Genomic DNA, 19,408 nt, shown 5'->3' on the forward strand with positions numbered 1-19,408 from the left:
CTTCGGCAGTGTGGGCAGGTGCCAAGTCCTGCTGGAAAATGAAATCAGCATCTCCATAAAGGTTGTCAACAGAAGGAAGCATGAAGTGCTCTAAAATTTCCTGGTAGATGGCTGCGTTGACTGTGGACATCAGAAAACACAGTGGACCAACACCAGCAGATCACATGGCAGCCCAAATCATCACTGACTGTGGACACTTCACACTGGACTTCAAGCAACATGGATTCTGTGCCTCTCCTCTCTTCCTCCAGACTCTGGGACCTTGATTTCCAAATGAAATGTAAAATTTACTTTCATCTGAAAAGAGGACTTTGGACCACTGAGCAACAGTCCAGTTCTTTTTCTCCACAGCACAGGTAAGACGCCTCTGACGTTGTCTCTGGTTCAGAAGTGGCTTGGTAGCCCTTTTCCTGAAGGCGTCTGAGCGTGGTGACTCTTGATGCACTGACTCCAGCTTCAGTTCTCTCCTTGTGAAGCTCTCCCAAGTGTTTGAATCGGCTTTGCTTGACTGTATCCGCAAGCTTTCGGTTATCCCTGTTGCTTGTGCACCTTTTCCTACCCAAATTCTTCCTTCCAGTCAACTTTGCATTTAATATGCTTTGATACAGCACTCTGTAAACAGCTACACCTTTCAGTAATGACCTTCTGTGACTTACCCTCTTTGTGGAGGGTGTCAATGTTCGTCTTCTTTATCATTGCCAAGTCAGCAGTCTTCCCCATTATTGTGGTTTCAAAGAACAAGAGATAGCCAGAAATTATACTGTAGGGATGGTCATTTATTCAAACTCAAATGTAAATATTCTAATATTTTGAGATACTGATTTTTGACTTTCATGAGCTGTAAGCTCTAATCATCAAAATTAAAAGAAATAAACATTTGAAATATATCAGTCTGTGTGTAATGAATGAATATAATATACAAGTTTCACTTTTGAATAGAATTAGTGAAATAAATCAACTTTTGATGATATTCTAATTATATGACCAGCACCTGTATATATATATATATATATATATATATATATATATATATATATATATATATATATATATATATATATATATATATATATATATTTCTCTTTGACACATGTATATGGACTGTTGGACATTGTTAGTGAACAAATGAAACAGAGTTAAAAATGTGTTTTAAGGTTGTTTTCTAAACGTCCACAGGGCTAAAAGTGCCCGTAATTGAACAAACACCCAAGTGACTGATCTTAAACGAAATACAGTGTGAAATAACCAGAGGAAAAGGGAAGCTGTGAAAGCATGTTGACCTGATCTAGTTAACTCTGCGGACAGAGGCTAGACACAGTGCTGCACGGTGCAGTGCCAATTCAGTCTCTCATTTAAGACATCCAGAGACCACCATCACCCTTTCCTTTTCATCATGCTCATGCAGATTCTTATGGCCTCACTGTCCAGTTATCTAGACTGCTTTCATACTTCCCGTAGTGAAGCCCTGCATTTATCTTCAAAGACAAGCCAGTCTGCATCATAGAGAGTGTGAAATGAAAAGAAGAATCAGCAATGCAAATAATCAAAAGACAGACATTGGTTTTCAAGCTAATTGTAAATCTAAGGCTGGACAGGAAGAGAAGAGTTCATAAATGTGGACTGAAAGCAAAGAACGAGACGTCTCTTTGTACTTCCCCTACAGACCGCTCTTTAATCAAATAAGTCCAAAGGCAGCCATCCTGTTCCATGACTTGTTGTCTAAAGTGTTCATGTTTATAGCGTTCACTTTGTAATTGCAGTCTGCAGTGTTGCAGATATACTGCTGCACTACAGATAGTTTCCAGACAAAGCAGCTTGCAATGTATTTCAAATTCAACCTTGTCCATATGTTTACAAGGACGAAATCAAGGGCAGCTTTAGAATGAACAGATTGCTGTACATCTGCATTTTTATCATATGAATTATATGAAACACATTTATTTTTTTCCTCTATGCTACATGATGCTTTCAGTATTAGGAGAAATGTACAATTTCTTACTTAAAGGGAGAGTTCACCCAAAAATATTAATTCTGTTATCATTTACTTTTTAACCTTTATTTACTCCAAAGCTGTTTATTTCTTCCTCTGAACACAAAAAATATTAATTTTGAAAAAATGTTAGTAGCCTAATAGTTGATGGTAGCCATTGACTTGCATAATATATATATGTATATTTTCCATACTATGGAAGTAAATAGCTACCATCAACTATTTGGTTACTGACATTTTTCAAAATATCTTCTTTTGTGTTCAAGAGCTGAAATAAATTCATACAGGTTTGGAAAAACAGGAGTAAATAATGACACAATTTTCATTTTGAGCAAACTATTCTTTTATCTTTGTACATTCCATTGGATCATTTGAAGACAAGATTGCTATAGTATTAAATATTGCAAACCAGGCTCATTGGAAAGACATGCTTTTGCCTATATTTTGCCATGATTTTGTAGTTTCCAGGTTAAATGAACACTAGAAGCAGTAAAACACCAACAACCTTTGTTTCTTTTCACACAAATTATGATTACAAAGGCAAATTATCCATAAATAAAAAAAAAAAAACAACAACTTAATTTTGTGTGGTTCCTTGCAGAACACTATGTTATTCCCTCAAAACATGTTCATCACAGTGCATAATTTGTATGGCTTTTTTGATTTAGTAAACTTGCTTGGTAGCACACCTGGTACAGCATTGCATATGCGATACATAGCGCTCAGGTTTCAGTCACAACACTCCACAAAAGAGCCTTGTATAACCAAGCTAAAATTGCATGTTTTCTTCAGCAAATGTATTTTTATATCACATTTGCTTTTGTTAACACTATTGGTTAGGTGTAGTGTAGGTGGTACGCAATTCAAGTTTTGCAGTCATGTATTTCCAATGAGCCTGGATTGATATAATGACAGTATTTGATGAGTGAACCAACATCTTAAAAATAAATGAATAAAAAAATTGAGGTTTGCAAAAACCACTATACTAGAGGAAGAATCATGAATGCTTAAAGAATGGGTTGCTATGACAACCTGAGGTTCACAAAATGGAAGTCAAATCTGAACTTCATATTCTATTCATTTTCCTCAGAAGAAGTTAAGACATTGAACTGTGAATCACGTTTGCTTCGTAATATCAAGGATGAAGAATGAAAGGGAAATTGCAGTGAATGGATGAACATTTCTTGCCTTTTCAAACTTTGGTCAAGGATTCAGCGCGTTTCTCTTTTTTATTGAGTGGATGAAACTACTGTAGGAATTTCATCAACAATTCAGGATATTTTAACTTAAAAGGAATTATAAGAAAAGTTATCCAAGTTCCATTCCATCTGTGTTAAGCTTAAGAATCAAGTGGGCGTGAAGACAAAGACATTCAGATCAGTGAGAACAAGGATCAAACATATTTATACAGTATATATAAACATAAATAAGATGGAAAAAGACAAAGTGTCAGCTAAATTTATGCATTTAGGAGATTTTTTTTTTTTTTTTAATCTAAAGTGACTTATTATAACTATAGTGGTACATTCTATACACTACATGAAGATTTCTCCAATCCAATAAACGCAGACATCAGACGTCAAGCTTTAATCTCATATGCACATGGCATGTTGTCAACTGCCATCATATTGAGTTAGTTTATTGTACAAAGCACTAGAGATACAAATGACTGATTTATTCACATGACTATCATTGGGGGCGGTGGGTATTTTTTCTTGTTATCCAGTAAAATAAATACCATAAAAAATAAAAAAAGATCAGTTCATAAGATACATTTTTGTGTGAATAGGACTACACTGTGCATCCTGCTAGGACTCCTCAACAAAAATATGTGTTTTCTTGATATTTGGTACACAGACTTTTTCTCCTCATTACATCCAAAAGGATGGGAAATTCAGGTAAAATGTGACTTATTCTGCAGTACGGCTGTAGATTTAGTACTGCAGAAAACACCAGAATAGACTAAAATATCAATATAGAAGGCAGATTTAAAAAAAAAAAAAATCATTTAAATGTTCAGTGGTCAAAAACTAAATTTAATCTATGTCTAAGAAATCTTTATATGTTCTGTGACTTTCTTCTTGTGAATGTCAGTGGATTATTTTCAGGAGGCTGCTTTTATATTTTTGAATGTAACAGTATGATTTTTTTCTGCTGTTTTTAGTTATATCGCAGCTCCTGTTCATTCACACTTTGGTGCCCATGCAAAAACAGTCTGTCATCATTGATGTGAGCATCAGCTTGCTTCCTAAAGGAAGACTGTCAATTTGGTTAAATCTCAGGCTTTATTTTTTCCTTCAAAGGTCATTCTGGTTTCTCTCAGCAGTAATTTTGATTAATATGCTTGAAAATGTACACATACCCATGAAGATACTCTATAGATCTCCGTTCTGCGTTCAGACACGATCTGTTCGTGTTTGTTTGACTGTATGTATGTGGATTCATGCTATTTGTGTCATCACTGATACACTCCCTGAAGTCATGTAAGATAAAAATCATTGATGCGCTTGAAAATAGCCAGACGTGACCATTCAGCAGTAGATGCTTGTCATCTGCTGAATCCCATCTCAGTCGGACACATAAGATCATGCTCTGTCGTTTTATTAAGGACCTCAAGTCAATATTTCCAACCACTGAAACATATGTTTTCAGCTGTAGTATTTATGTAGTATATTCAGTTGGCTTGTATTGCTGCTCCATGCAGAATTACACACCAACTCAGGCACAACAAAAGCTATGAATATCCACAATGCAGCATAATATTAGGGTTCTGGAAGTAAATAATTCATTAATTTTGTCCCTAGAGAAACTAGAGGTTTTTAATAACTGGGCTGCCCACTCCCATGAAGCACTGTGAATGAAGTCGTCTTCCTTCTACTTTCATGAATCTTTATATATATATATATATATATATATATATATAATAATAATAATAATAATAATAATAATGATTATTATTAATAATAATCAATAATTGATTTTGCTGTTGCAACCAGTTTAATAATAATAATAAGTATTATTATTATATATATATATTAGGGGTGTGCAGCAGAGCCATTATTTGCATCTGTATCTGTGACAATCTCAAAACTATTTGTATCTGTATCTGGATAGATCCATAAGTGGGCGTGGCTTAAACCGGAAGTTCGTCAAATTACATTAACATACCATTTTAAATGCAAATATGTTCGATTCGTAGTTTTCATTGAACAAATATGCATTGTATAACTAAATAAAATATTCTTTTTTATTAAAATTATAACTTTGTAAATTCTATTCAAAACTTTATCAAAAAATAAAAATAACTTTATTCTTTTTGTTTTCCAGTGAAACTTTGTGTACAAATTTGACAAGACACAAGCATCCACAATCTTAAATAAGAGCACTAGTAGAAAAAAAGAAGCTGAAAAAATAAAAATAAAAACATAGAAATGGAAAGAAAGTGTTCAGTAGCCTACTCATAGCAGAATAACAATAAAGCTCGCTTGAACTTTAGTAACTTAGATCATGTGTTGCGGAGTCTGTGATGTGTGATCATTTACGAGTTTTTAAAAATTTTATCCTCAGAGCGCAACAAATCATTTGGACCCTCCAAAAGCCTTGATCAAACATCGCTTTTCTTCGTCTTGTATAATTAAATGTAATGCCATTCACGAAAAGGGCTAATGTAATGCGTTTTTACAGTTGGATTTCGAAAAGGTTTGAAGTTAGGACCGTTTTTAGGATATTTTTGTCGAGTTGATATAACTCCAGACAAAGCTCTGATTTCTGAGAGAGGCACATAGACTCCAACACGGCTATTGATTTGCGCTCATTTCATGAATATAGGCTATAGTTTACACTCATTCACTTTACACATCCAGGCCCACAGCCAGCTATGAGGTCCACACCTCCGTAAATGTTTCACGTTCAAAAGTAAAATTCGAAAACATATGAAAAATTATTTAAAATCATGTCGCTAAATAAATTAATGTGGCTTACTCGTAGCACCTGCGAAACGCAGGAGTGAAGGAGCTTGGCGCAAGTGCAGCCTCCACTCTGCTCCGCCATGTTGCCAGACCTAGTTGTTATAAGCGTTGCTGGACTTGTTTTAATAGGCTACTTAATGTAACGGCGTTAATAAAGTGGGAATATGACGGTTGAGGTTAGAGATTATGTATCCCATTTACAAAATACAAGATTTAAATTTATTTTGCTGCATTTTACAGGAGATTGGTTGCGTTTCTTTTTTTGTAGCAATATCTGGCAACACTGCTTCGCCGGCACTGACAGGCAGCAATCAAAAAAGGAGCGCGCGGATAGTTTATTACTGAGGAGACCACATTCGAGAGAGTGTGTGTGTGTCTGTATGAAAAAAATAAAATAAAAGATAACGCTTTCCTCAGCAGATATTCAAACTAATGTTTATTGTAAAATGAGATAGATCTGAATAATGAATGCAGGTAATCACACTTGCTCTCTCTACTATACATTATACACTGGTTTTAATAATGCGATTTCAGTGGAACAACTCACCGTTCTAAAGTGATGTTTTGGGTGCCGTTGTGTCCTGTGGGCCAAGGCTCATTTAAAATGGACTGTTTCAGAGTTGAAAAGTGTTCTATGGTCAGACGAGTCCAAATGTGACATTCTTGTGTAGCAAATCAGCTCAAAAGGGAAATGTAAATAATTTATTTAAAAAAATATGAATAACTGTAGCAGTATTAAATTGCCATCAACTGATCTGTTTGTCCAGTGAACATTCAGTGTAAGTTCATATCAACTCTAAGAAAGGATATTTCTGTGGCCACAGAAAATACTCTCCCATTAAGGCATTAGAGCATGTAGCAAGGGTCAAAATCGTAAAAGGAACATTAATCTGCAAGGCAGAACCAGAAACTCATGTAATTGGTGCACACAACTTTTATTAACTAAATGCTAACACATAATTAATCTAAACAAACAAACGAATAAACATACACTCACGCATACATACAAAAGGGAGCTAAAGTGGATGAACAAAGCCATTAGAGAAACCAGAGAATGCAGTTATGGAAAGAGTCAATTAACCACCTGAGTAAAACCATCAGCGCGGTTTATAACGGGGTCTATAAAACTTACACTAAACCTCGGTTTCATTTAGTTAAACGTGCGATACTTGCATTGCCTTGGTTGTTGTAATATTACAACATGTAATATTCACTCTCAATTAGATCGTCCAAAGACAAATTCATAGATACTAAACATGGCATAGGTAAGGTTACATGAAAGAGTTGTAACGGTGGTGGTCGCCCTGGCACAAATAAAATCTCTGACAAAATTAAAGTAACCCAGGATAGCCAATAAAAAAAAAAAAAAAAACACCGTTACAATATTAAGTCACAAAAAAATAGTCAGAAGAAAAACTGTTCGAAATGGGGAGATTTATTCCACAATGTCCATGGAGAAACTTGTTTGAAAAATAAGTAACAAGAAAAAAAAAAAAAAACAACATTTCAGCACTTTGCATCAATTCAAGGGTGAATTCGGGGGAATTCCTCCGTGTAGTAATTGCGTCACACTATTTCACGTTTCCAACACGGCAGATTCACATCCACAGTCATTCATAAATTGTCCATAGAAGAAAACAAAGAAACATTAAATAAGCATTTTGTTCATTTCATAATTAAGCAATAACATCAAACCACACTCTTAAAGCAACGTTTAATCATTTACCAGTCATGGAAAACAAAAAAGGAACCCACCGAATGTGCGGGGATGAATATTATGCGAGTGCGTGCGTGTGTAGAGACTGAATGAGTGTGCGTAATGGTGGCGTAGAAATACTGACCAAGTTCACAGTCATGAGGGGAGCTGAAGCTTGTATCTAGTGGTCATCAGACACCAGGACAGGTGAATAAGCAGCCGTGACTTGTCTTCAGAGCAACCTAACTAAATCCGGATAATCTTGAAGTGCAACGCTTAAAAAGTCACGTGGGACTCCGCAACGCACCAGATAGCGTTCGCAGAAGGCAACAGTTCCAGACGCGGCCGTCTTTCCACTTTTTCTTCACTCTCACACTGCAATCCTTACTGATGACGCAATACTCTTGGGTAAGACTCACTTCCTTATATCCTCTTTCCTTCCGCCATTAATTGAAACACTCCACGTGCAACGTAAAACGAAAGTAAACTGAAAAGATATTGTGGCCCAAAGTATTTTGCACTGCCACAGAGTGGTTCTATCGTAAGCATGCTTTCCTAACATGCATATCTCCATGTCTTTGTGTATGATTACTGCCTTCTCGTATATGGTTTTGTGTGTTGTATACTGTTTTATGCCATAGAAAAAAATGTATATAAATTAATGAAAGAAGTCATTTCCTATAGCAGTATGTGTCGGTTTTAGAGAGAATTGAGTAGGGAGGAAGATTCTCTCTACATACTTTTAGGTCGTAAAGTTTATCTGATCTGGGTGCGGTGTCCTGGCCAGGAGATCGTTCACAGACATAGAGGCACCGAGTCTGGTGTTTGGTGAGGGGTCTGTGAGTGTTTGTTAATCTAATGAATAATTGATTTGTTAAATCTAATGAACAAATGTGTGTCTGATTGGTCCAAATGCTACAAATCATGGACACCGTGTCCTTCTTGCGTGTTATCAGCGTTCAGTTCAAAAGCCAGCATCTCTGATGGTAGGGGGGTGCATAAGTGCATACGGGATGGGCAGCTTGCATGTTTCGGAAGGCACTGTGAATGCTGAAAGGTACACAAAGGTTTTAGAGCAACATATGCTCCCCTCCAGATGACGTATATTTCAGCAGGACAATGCAAACCACATACTGCAGCTATTACAACAGCATGGCTTCGTAGTAGAAGAGTCCGGGTGCTGAATTGACCTGCCTGCAGTCCAGATCTTTCACCTATAGACCCTTTTTCTGTTAGTAAACATTGTGACGTTTTTCTGTGGGTGGAGCTTAGGTGGTGGCAGAAAGATCCCCCTGACCGCTTCACTAATGCTATCTATGAAGTCTGTTAGCTTGTTTTTTTAACAATAACTGGATAAATTACGATTTTACCTGCATATGTAAGGTCACTCACTGTCCGGGACCGCAATTGTTATTTGAAAAGGTTAACTTTAATGGACGAAACCAGATCGGCCGACCCGCACACACTTTTACTCAAAGGATGGATGATCTGACAGGATTACCTTTGGTTGAGTGACTCACATCTAACCTGTACAGTAAAGACAAACTCATCGTGTCTATTTAGTCATGAAGATGTATATATATTTCAATTTCAGCAGGCAACTGTTTTTACAGTTACATTCCAGCCACAATTACTCATAATGTATATACAATGACATATGATTAAGCATATAAATACTCAGTTTGTTGTTTTACACACGTGCACACAGACATTAGTTCATACACAACATAGTAGTGAGATGCATAATACATTTTTAGACATGCCCATAACAACAAAAGACAGTGCTTTATTGAACCTTTTCTGATAAGAAGCGTGCGCTGCAAACGCAAGCATTTTTGATGATCGTTGCTGTCCAGTCAGCATGGTTTATCTCGTTTTAACCACAGCTGTCATCGTTTTTTTTTGTCTGGCAGTAACAGCAGCGTTAAAATGTCAATATTTCAAAATTCTGACTTTATTCTCGCAACTCCGAGATTATATCTCGTAATTCTGATAAGAAAAATCAACTTATTATCTCTTTTGAGTTTATATCCCACACTTCTGGATTTTTTCCCCACAGAATGGACAAACTCGCTATTGTTTAGTTAAATCGAGTTATAAAGTCAGAAATACGAAATATAAAATTGTATTTGCAAGAAAAAGAACAGTATTTCATGCTGTAACTATAGGGCAAATATAATATGTTCCCAATGAACTGCATATGTGAATATTATGTAGACCAATTGTTGAAATCCAATTTATTCTTTAAAAGTAGAGTACTCATAGCAGGTTTCATTCATTAGTCTGTCTGTTTAAACATCTGCATTTAGCTTCAAATGGTGTTTTTGATGACAGTATTCTATAAAAATTATTTGCTCTCCGATTCTGACATCCAAAGACACAACGATACATTTTCTTATCTCTTATTCCGTGGATTTTTCCCGTTTCACTCCGCTCGTTACCGTGTGTTTCTGCCACCACAATGTGCGCGCAGCTGCTAGTGATGTAAATGTAACTTCTACACGAAATTGGTCTATAGAGAACCTTTGGCGCATCATTAAATGAAAAATACGTCAAAGACGACCAAGAACTCTTCAGCAGCTGGAAACCTATATCAGGCAAGAATGGGACCAAATTCCAACACCAAAACTCCAGAAACGTATAACCTCGATGCCCAGACATCTTAAAACTGTTTTGAAAAGAAGAGGAGATGCTACACTATGGCAAACATGCCCCCGTCCCAACTATTTTGAGACCTGTAGCAGGCATCAAATTTGAAATGAGCCCATTTTGTACATAAAATTGTAAAATTTCCCAGTTTAAACATGTGTTATGTTCTCTGTGTTCTATTGTGAATAAATTATTGGCTCATGTGATTTGAAAGTCTTTTAGTTTTCATTTTATTCAAATTTAAAAAACTTCCCAACATTTCCGGAATTCAGGTTGTGTGTATATATATATATATATATATATATATATATTTCCATAGTGTCCAGTCACTATTCGTTTCTATGTGTGTGGTAGAACTTATCATAAGCTAACAGTGCCCGTCTCTTTTGGAAATAACTTTTACATTTTAATAATTTCAATTGATCTTGAACTGAATTATTCTGATGATTCCTAATCCAATATCTACCCATAGCTGCACCTAACATACATCAGAGCGGATTAAAAAAAAAACCTCCTCCAATAACCGGAATCCTCTGCTCTCATGGGGAGATAGAAATATATCAATACTCCCCCGTTTATTAAAAGCAATGGTGCTGGCTTGAATCTGGGCCTTAAATGGACCACATCAATTTGCCTCCCCCATTTTCATTGCCTCCATTAGATGAATGAGCCTAAGCGAGCGCCGCTGCTGCATAAAGCACAACAGAGCGACAGAAGAGGGTTCGTACGGCGTGGCGCGGGGCCGATGTGAGGCTAGCGAGGCCCGGTGCCGTGACAGTGCTTGAGTAATGACTTTCACTGTGGTTGTCAGCACTAGATTTATGTGGCCTACGCAGAAAGTCCACTCAAAGTATCTTAAAGCAAGTGTTCTTTGAGCAGTGCTCTCACGCTGCAATACGCCTGACCTCTGCTCCTTTTTATCCCTGTCCCTTCTGGTGGAAATTGGCCCTTATGACTGGTTTGCGCATGAGGGCGTGCTTTCGCATCTCCAGATGATTCCAAGTGCAATCGTGTGCTTTTGAAATGCACCAAATGACAATCAAAACAATCGGTGCAGAGGTGAAAGTGGAATCAGTTTAAGACGAGGAGAAGTGGTACCTTTCGCAAAACATGCTGGATTGTTTTAAGGATGTCAGATATCAGGGTTAGAGCTTGTAGATAAAGCATAGCTGAGGAGTTGGCATTTCGAGGCGAGTTGTTTCATCGGTTTGGTGTTTGCTGTTCCGTAGTCTCTTGTGGACGCTTGTGCTTACTTCTTCTGCCAAGTCGCTAATTAACTCGGAGTGATCTCATTTCGATGCGTCAATCTAGAACGACGTGGCCGACCTTCCAATGTGATTCATAAACGTTTTCACAGAGCAATTATCAAGAGCAGAGGGAACTGATGGGGAACAGTGGAGTTTCACATACAAGCATTTGGCAGAGCAGAGTAAACTGAGATGTGGTTTTCACAATATAATAATCCCCAAGCTGAGGTATTACAAAGAGAAGAGATGCACAGAGCCAAGTACTGCACAACAAGCGGCTGTTATTCATTTATTTTTACAGTTTAATATAGATAGATAGATATAGGAGATTCCCCCCCTCACAATGTTAAGCGCTTTGAGTACCCAGAAAAGCGCTATATAAATGTAATTAATTATTATTATTATAGATAGATAGGCAGATTTATAGATCAAATAAAATAATATAATTAATTAAATTAAATTAAACATTGTGGCAATATTTTAATGACATTATCACCTTCTCATTGCAATAATGCACTTAAAAGTTATTTTATTTTAATGACAAATCCTAACATTGTGAATCTCAATGGTGATTCTCATTAGATCCTCATTACTGTAATAAAACATCACAATTTTTTTCACATTACAATGATGAGGGAATCATTGTATTATGATAATAATTGTCCACTATTATGTGTAAATAAAGATTGACACTTGCTGTTAGTGTCTGTTGGTGTATTTGTCTCTGTAAATTATTTTTTAATTGAACTAATTAATTTCAAATGAGTATTTAACCTTGTTATTGTCCAGTGGTAACAAATTGTTGTGTTATATTTCCACGTTAGTTATTAAATTTTACAAGATGGCTTGAAAACAGTCTAAGATTTATTAGCGATACTGCCATGAGTGTCCGTGGAGCAGCTGTGTGTTTCGAGAGCTAATCTTCATTTCATTCCAAGCGTTTCCATGAGACAGAGCTACATGCTCTGAGAATGTGGATGTTCTTTACAGGCTTTGCAGTATAATGTTTTTCTTTAGATAATATTAAACATAAATAAATAAAATAAACCTCTTTAGGCCTGGAGTTAAACGTAAAATACATCTTAGTGCTTCGATTAAGGGTAGAGGTAGGCGGCTCACTGCTAGTTGGCAGTTTGCAAATTTCAAGTTATTGTGCTGCAAGTTGACAAGATATTCAATCCTTGTGCTCCATGGGAAGCACTTGATTGGAAGTACTGTCTATTTAACACAAAACTGTACTCATGTGTTTTTCAAATAGAAAAGTTAAGGGAAATATGTGAGGGTTTATAGTGTTGGATGGTCACAGCTTGTGGGAATGGCCACAGACAGTGTTATATATTTTGTTTCTTTTCTTTGAACAGTGTTTGAATGATACTTTGCAAAAGGCTAACAAAAGGACGAATGTCCAGATTGTATTTCATATTTCACTACAAAATAAAATAAAATAAAACATTTCTTTCTTTCTTTCTCTTTTTGATATTGATATTGACTTTTTATTTATTTAATGTAATCACATTTTTTAATATAAATGTATTTAAAAAAAAAAGCAAAAATATTTATCATATTTTAAAACTTTTTTTTTATTATGATCTATATATTTATTTATTTATTGTTTGTTTGTGTCTCTGTGTGTGTGTGTGTGAAATATACCCGACCTGATATGAAATAATCCGATTATTGTGCTTTTTCCTGTGCAGTTTGTATTGTTTATACTTTTCATGTATCTTACATGTCAGATTTACCAAGGTACCCTTGTTTTGACATAATGTAAATAATTTCCCTATGTATGTAGCTGACACAGAAAGACTTTGCAAGTAGCTTCATATTTCACCTTTTAGACAGATAATCCAAAACAACCTTTCATAGGAGAGGCTTCTCTTCTCCCGTTTAATCTGATCCTAGATCAACTATATGCTTACACTCTCCAAGGAGAAACTCTGGATGCCACCATTCATCCTTTCTCTGGTACATTTAAAATCATTTGATATAACAATCTAAAAACCCTAAAAGGAACACCTCTCCCTGTCGCACAAGAAAAAACACGGTATTGAAATAATTGATTTGACCGTGATACTGCCACTGAAGTTACTCGAGGTGCAGAGGAACTGTCTACTAGAGGGTGACATGGGACTGCATTTTCAAACCTCTCCCGTCCCAATCCCACGAAAAAACTGGGGGAAAATCCCGTCCCGTTCCACTCCCGGAATAATTACTCCCATTCCCTCCCACTCCCATTTTTTGGGAAATCTCTCAGTTACAATAAAAATATCACAGATCACAGCGTGCCCACCTTAGTTGAATAAAACCCCAAAATGTAGTTTTTTTGTTATTATATTGAACTGAAAGCCAGTTCATGCACAGTGTAGGCTACATTGCACACATTAAATTTTATGTAAATCATCCATGCTAACACACACGTTTTCTATTTGAATTTTGTTTTTTTTTTATTTGAAAGTAGACATTTCACTCTCTATAGATGTATTTTTTCAAAGACGGAGTTTTGAAGTTTCTCGCTCAGAGACCTAAGCGCACCCTGTTTGCTTTAAAGCGCAACGTTTCGTTGTTATTCTGAGTGTACACAAATAAACGTAGAGTCTTTACAGATTCTAAAGATGTATTAGTCTACTTTTATCTGTATGACCAAAAATTACGGAGATTTTAAGAGCAAGTGAGCGCACCGGCGCCTGTCCTGCACACAAACTCTTCAATAGCGCACATTTCTCTAGGTTAACATCATATTGAGCGGCCATGTAAAGTTGCTACTACAGACATCTTTCAGATGAAAAGCCATATTTGAGGTCGATGAATGATAGTGTGTATTACCACATAGACCAGCCGTTAACGATCTGTCCGTCACGGACTGCGCCATTAACTTAACCAGCCACACCAAAGCAAACAGGAGGAGAGCGAGACAGGTGTAGGATCAGAACGAGTCAGACAAAAACTAAGATTCGATCAGAACATCGAAATATGAGGAGCGGAAATTCCAGAGAAGCCCAACAGGACTCATAAATCTGTCCATGGTACTCTGGCACCATGAGTCTGGAGCAAGCCTAACCAACTAGCCTCTTTCACAGAACAGCTCGCAACATTAAGACAAAAGAATACTTATTGATAAGTACAATGCAGGAAGGAGATCGTCAAATTTGGGGTAAATAATCAAGATTAATGGTCAAAGAGATGGCCATCACATGTGTTCCACAAGAGAAATCACGAGCTTCTTTAGATTGACTTTTCCCCCACACATACAAGACAAAGAACCAGACTGAAATTCCTCTGTCCAAAGAACATGTCTTTTGGTCTCCACAGAACTACACAGAGACTTTCTTTTTCATATGCACATAAAACCATCCTAAAAGGACATTGCTAGGCATAACACTATATTATGTATGTAACCCACACATTAGACTATCATGTTTTAAGCACATATTATGTATGTCTTTTTAATAACTATTGAATGACTTTAAGGTATTCGTGTTTGGTATGTATGAGTTTGACAATTCTAGCTTGAAACATTTCTTTCAATTAATTCTGTGTCAAATGTATCATATTCTGGTTATAGAAATGATGTCCAAAATTATACTTTGCAAGAGTGTGTAAAATTCAGACCATGTGACTGATAACATGCTGATTTATGATGGAAGGAACAACCCTAGCTAAGATAATAGCCTATCTAATTGGTCAAGACACCAGATGGGATGTGTCCAAAAGCCGAGTTTAAAACCTCAGGACACCATCAAATCTCCCCTTCTCCCTTCTTGCCCTTCTGCCCTTCTCTCTTCTCGCCACGGGTTTTGACGCTGTTTTAGCGCTCCTTGAGTGTGCTCTGGCCTACAGGCCAGTTGCTACTTAACACCACGATGAGAAGAAAAACCACCTAGTCTCGTTACATTCTTTCTTTCTTTTATTTTAGTTTATTTTCCGTTGCGAGTTTCGTGTTCTGTTTAAGTTTTGCCACCACGCCTTGTCTCCGAGTTCAACTCGAGCCTGTGACCGCCTCAAAACTTCAACCAGACCAACTCCGCATCCTCAGCCAATGCCCAAGACATCCCTTCAACGACTACTGAACTTTCAGCCAATCACCAACTCGGGAAACCCCTTTTACGACAAAAGGGAATCCCTGTAACACAAAGGCAACTCAAGCAAGTACCTCCAGATTCTAACTGAACTGGTGCATTTAATATAAATTTTAGCCTCATTGAGAAACTCAATGCGAGGGTTAATTGCGTGATTGATGGTTTCAGGTCTGTGCAATAGCCCATATTGCTGTAAACTTGGGATTTCACATTTTCATTCTCTAAACTCCTCCTTTCTCTCTTTCTGCAACGTATGAATGTGTGACTGCTTGTGTTCATATGTTAGATTAGTTTATGTCTTAGGTTTATATAAATAAAGTCGTATTTATATTTAAAGAGAAGTATCTTGTGTTTTGTGCTTACAAGTTAATGTCTTAATCTGCCAATCTTGTTACTGTGCTTATTAATAGTGTTTTCACTATATTTTGGATTTTAATATCCAGTGCAGAATTAATGTTATACGGCTCGTTCAGTGAATCGCTGCCGACTCAGTGATCAGCCGCAAAACAGTGATTCTGTTCAAATTCCCTATAAAATCAAATGATTCCCTTTGAGCTAAATTAAATCATATTTATGTATCAAACCCTACACAGGGCAACTAGAATTGAGTTCAGAATTAAAATATACAGTTTATAGTTTATTTATATAGAAGGTATATTTGTGTATAAAGTTGGGAATCATTACTATTGCCGGTCCCGCCCACTCCCGATGACATTTTTTCCTGTCCCGTCCCAATCACGTGATTCGTAGCGATTTTGTTTCCGTGACCCGTGGGATTCCCGAAAAAATGTCAGCCTCTACTGTCTACAACATGTTTTACTTGTTAGTGAGTCACAATTAACCAAAATAAGAAAAGAAAAAAGCTGATGTTAATTGATCTTAACTGTTACTTTGAGAACTCTTAAATGAATAATTCACCCAAAAATAAAAATGTTTTGAAAATACCCTCAGGTTTCTTCATCAAAACAGATTTGGAAAACTGTAGTATTCCATCACTTGCTCACCAGTGGATCCTCTGCAGTGAATTATAAAGCATAATGCTGCAGGTTTGTGACAAACAAATCCAACGTTACGACTTTTTTTTCATTTCAAACTGTTGCTCCTGGCTATAATATGAATCTTCTATCCATAACATTGCTTCCTCCAGCTAAAAGGTCATCTGGTCTGAATCAGGAGAGAAATCTGCACAAATCAAGCACCATTTACAAGTGAAAACAGTTTGTGGGTGGATTTTGATGTGAGAGGACAACAGTAGATGTACTTTTTCACTGGAGGAAGCATTGTTATAGATTATGAAGTTGTATTTCGTCCAAAAAAAAAAAAAAAGCCTTAATGATGGATTTGTTTCATACAAACAAGCACTTTTTCACTTCACAAGATGTTAATTGACAGACTGTAGTGATGACTATTGTGGTGTTTTTATCAGCTGTTTGGACTCTCACTCTGACGGCACCCGTGTAGCGTCAGAACGAGTCAGACAAAACTAAGATTCATTCAGAACATCGAAACATGAGGAGCTGAAATTCCAGGAGAACAGGACAACATCGTAAAGATTCCTATCTCCGATTTCTGGAGCAAGCCTAACCAACAAGCCTCTTCCAGAACAGCTTGCAACATTTAAGACAAAAGAACACTTATTGATAAGTCCAACGTAGGAAGGAGATCGTCAAATTTGGGGTAAATAATCAAGATTAATGGTCAAAGAGATGGCCATCACATGTGTTCCACAAGAGAAATCACAAGCTTCTTTAGATTGACTTTTCCCCCACACATAGAAGACAAAGAACCAGACTGAAATTCCTCTGTCCAAAGAACATGTCTTTTGGTCTCCACAGAACTATACAGAGACTTTCTTTTCATATGCACATAAAACCATCCTAAAAGGACATTGCTAGACATAACACTGTATTATGTATGTAACCACACATTAGACTATCATGTTTTAAGCACATATTATGTATGTCTTTTTAATAACTATTGAATGACTTTAAGGTTTATTCATGTTTGGTATGTATGAGCTTGACAATTCTAGCTTGAAACGTTTCTTCCAACTGATTCTTTGTCAAATGTATCATATTCTGGTTATAGAAATCACATCCGAAATTATACTTTGCAAGAGTGTGAAAAGTCAGACCATGTGACTAGATAACATGCTGATTTATGATGGAAGGAACAACCTAGCTAAGATAATAGCCTATCTAATTGGTCAAGACACCAGATGGGATGTGTCCAAAAAGCCGAGTTTAAAACCTCAGGACACCATCAAATCGCCCCTTCTTCCCTTCTTCCCTTCTCCTCTCTTCTTCTCGCCACTGCGTTTTGACGCTGTTTTAGCGCTCTTTGAGCGTGCTCTGGCCTACAGGCCAGTTGCTACTTAACACCACGATGAGAAGAAAAACCACCTAGTCTCGTTACTCATTTTATTCTTTTACTTTAGTTTCTTTTCTTTCCGTTGAGTCTCGTGTTCAAAAGTTAAGTTTGCCGCAAAGTCCAGCTCCGACTGCACCCGCTTCAAACTTCAACCAGCAACGGACTCCAAGACCATCCTCAGCCAACACCCAACCATTGACTTCCCAAGACATCACTTCAAAGACTACTGAACTTCCAGCCAATCAGCAACTTGGGAAACCCCTTTCCTGCAACGACGACGACAGAAAGGAATCCCTGTAACACAAGGCAACGCAAGTAAAACAACTCCAGATCCTAACTGAACTGGTGCATTTAATATAAATTTTAGCCTCATTGAGAAACTCAATGCGAGGGTTAATTAAGTGATTGATGGTTGTTCAGGTCTATGCGATAGCACATATTGCTATAAACTTGGGATTTCACATTCTCATTCTCTAAACTCATCCTTTCTCTCTTTCTGCAACGTGTGAATGTGTGAATGCGTGTGTTCATGTTAGATTAGTTTATGTCTTGGGTTTATATAAATAAAGTCTTATTTATATTCAAAAGAGAAGTATCTTGTGTTTTGTGCTTACAAGTTAATGTCTTAATCTGCCAATCTTGTTACTGTGCTTATTAATAGTGTTTTCACTATATTTTGGATTTTAATATCCAGTGCAGAGTTGATGTTATACAGCTCGTTCAGTGAATCGCGGAAGACTCAGTGATCAGCCGCAAAACAGTGATTCTGTTCAAATTACCTATAAAATCATAAATGATTCCCTTTGAGCTAAATTAAAATTATATTTATGTATCAAACTCTACATAATAATGGTGGAGAATGCGGGCAGATTAATCTAAATTGTAAGCATAAACCAAGTTATTTAATCTTTTCCATTGCTGTGAATGAAAGATGAGACGCTTCTGAGCCGAGACTAGGGTGTGTGTGTGTGTGTGTGTGACGTCAGCAGCGCGCGCCTGCTTGAATGAATGAACGCAGAGAAGGCTGTAACCCGAGTCCGCCTCTCCATTGTTCAACTCCAGTAAGTGAACTTAAAGTTAACATCTGAGATCGTACAATAAAAGGTCGAAATTGAGCGTATTCCTCTTTTCTGTAATGCCTTGTTTTATAGCTGAATTGATGTCCTGCGTGTTCCAGGTCATTCAATAGCTATACTCCTGAATCTCAGTCACTGTTAGTTGAACGGAGCTAAACTGCAATAATTAAAAGGTAAATAAATCGGTGGATAAAGAATAGTTCTGAGCGTGTTCCTCAATTCTATTTTATCAAAGCCTCGTTATTCATAGTTTGATTTTCAGTGCGTGTTCCATTGTCAGATCTATGCTATAAGTTTGATAAAGTTAAAGTTAACTTTGTCCCAACAGCGAAGAAA

General features: G+C 36.8%; 1 long non-coding RNA gene across 1 annotated transcript in view; it reads left to right on the forward strand.

Moving 5' to 3' along the window:
• The first annotated feature begins 7,942 nt into the window (after positions 1 to 7,942).
• LOC131536304 (uncharacterized) overlaps positions 7,943 to 19,408 on the forward strand; it is a 38,784-nt gene continuing 27,318 nt past the window's right edge. Inside the window, exon 1 of the long non-coding RNA XR_009269910.1 lies at positions 7,943 to 8,062. This is a non-coding gene — a long non-coding RNA (uncharacterized LOC131536304). The remainder of the gene's footprint in view (positions 8,063 to 19,408) is intronic.

Source organism: Onychostoma macrolepis, chromosome 01 (assembly GCF_012432095.1).
Source record: "Onychostoma macrolepis isolate SWU-2019 chromosome 01, ASM1243209v1, whole genome shotgun sequence".
Lineage (NCBI taxonomy): Eukaryota > Metazoa > Chordata > Actinopteri > Cypriniformes > Cyprinidae > Onychostoma > Onychostoma macrolepis.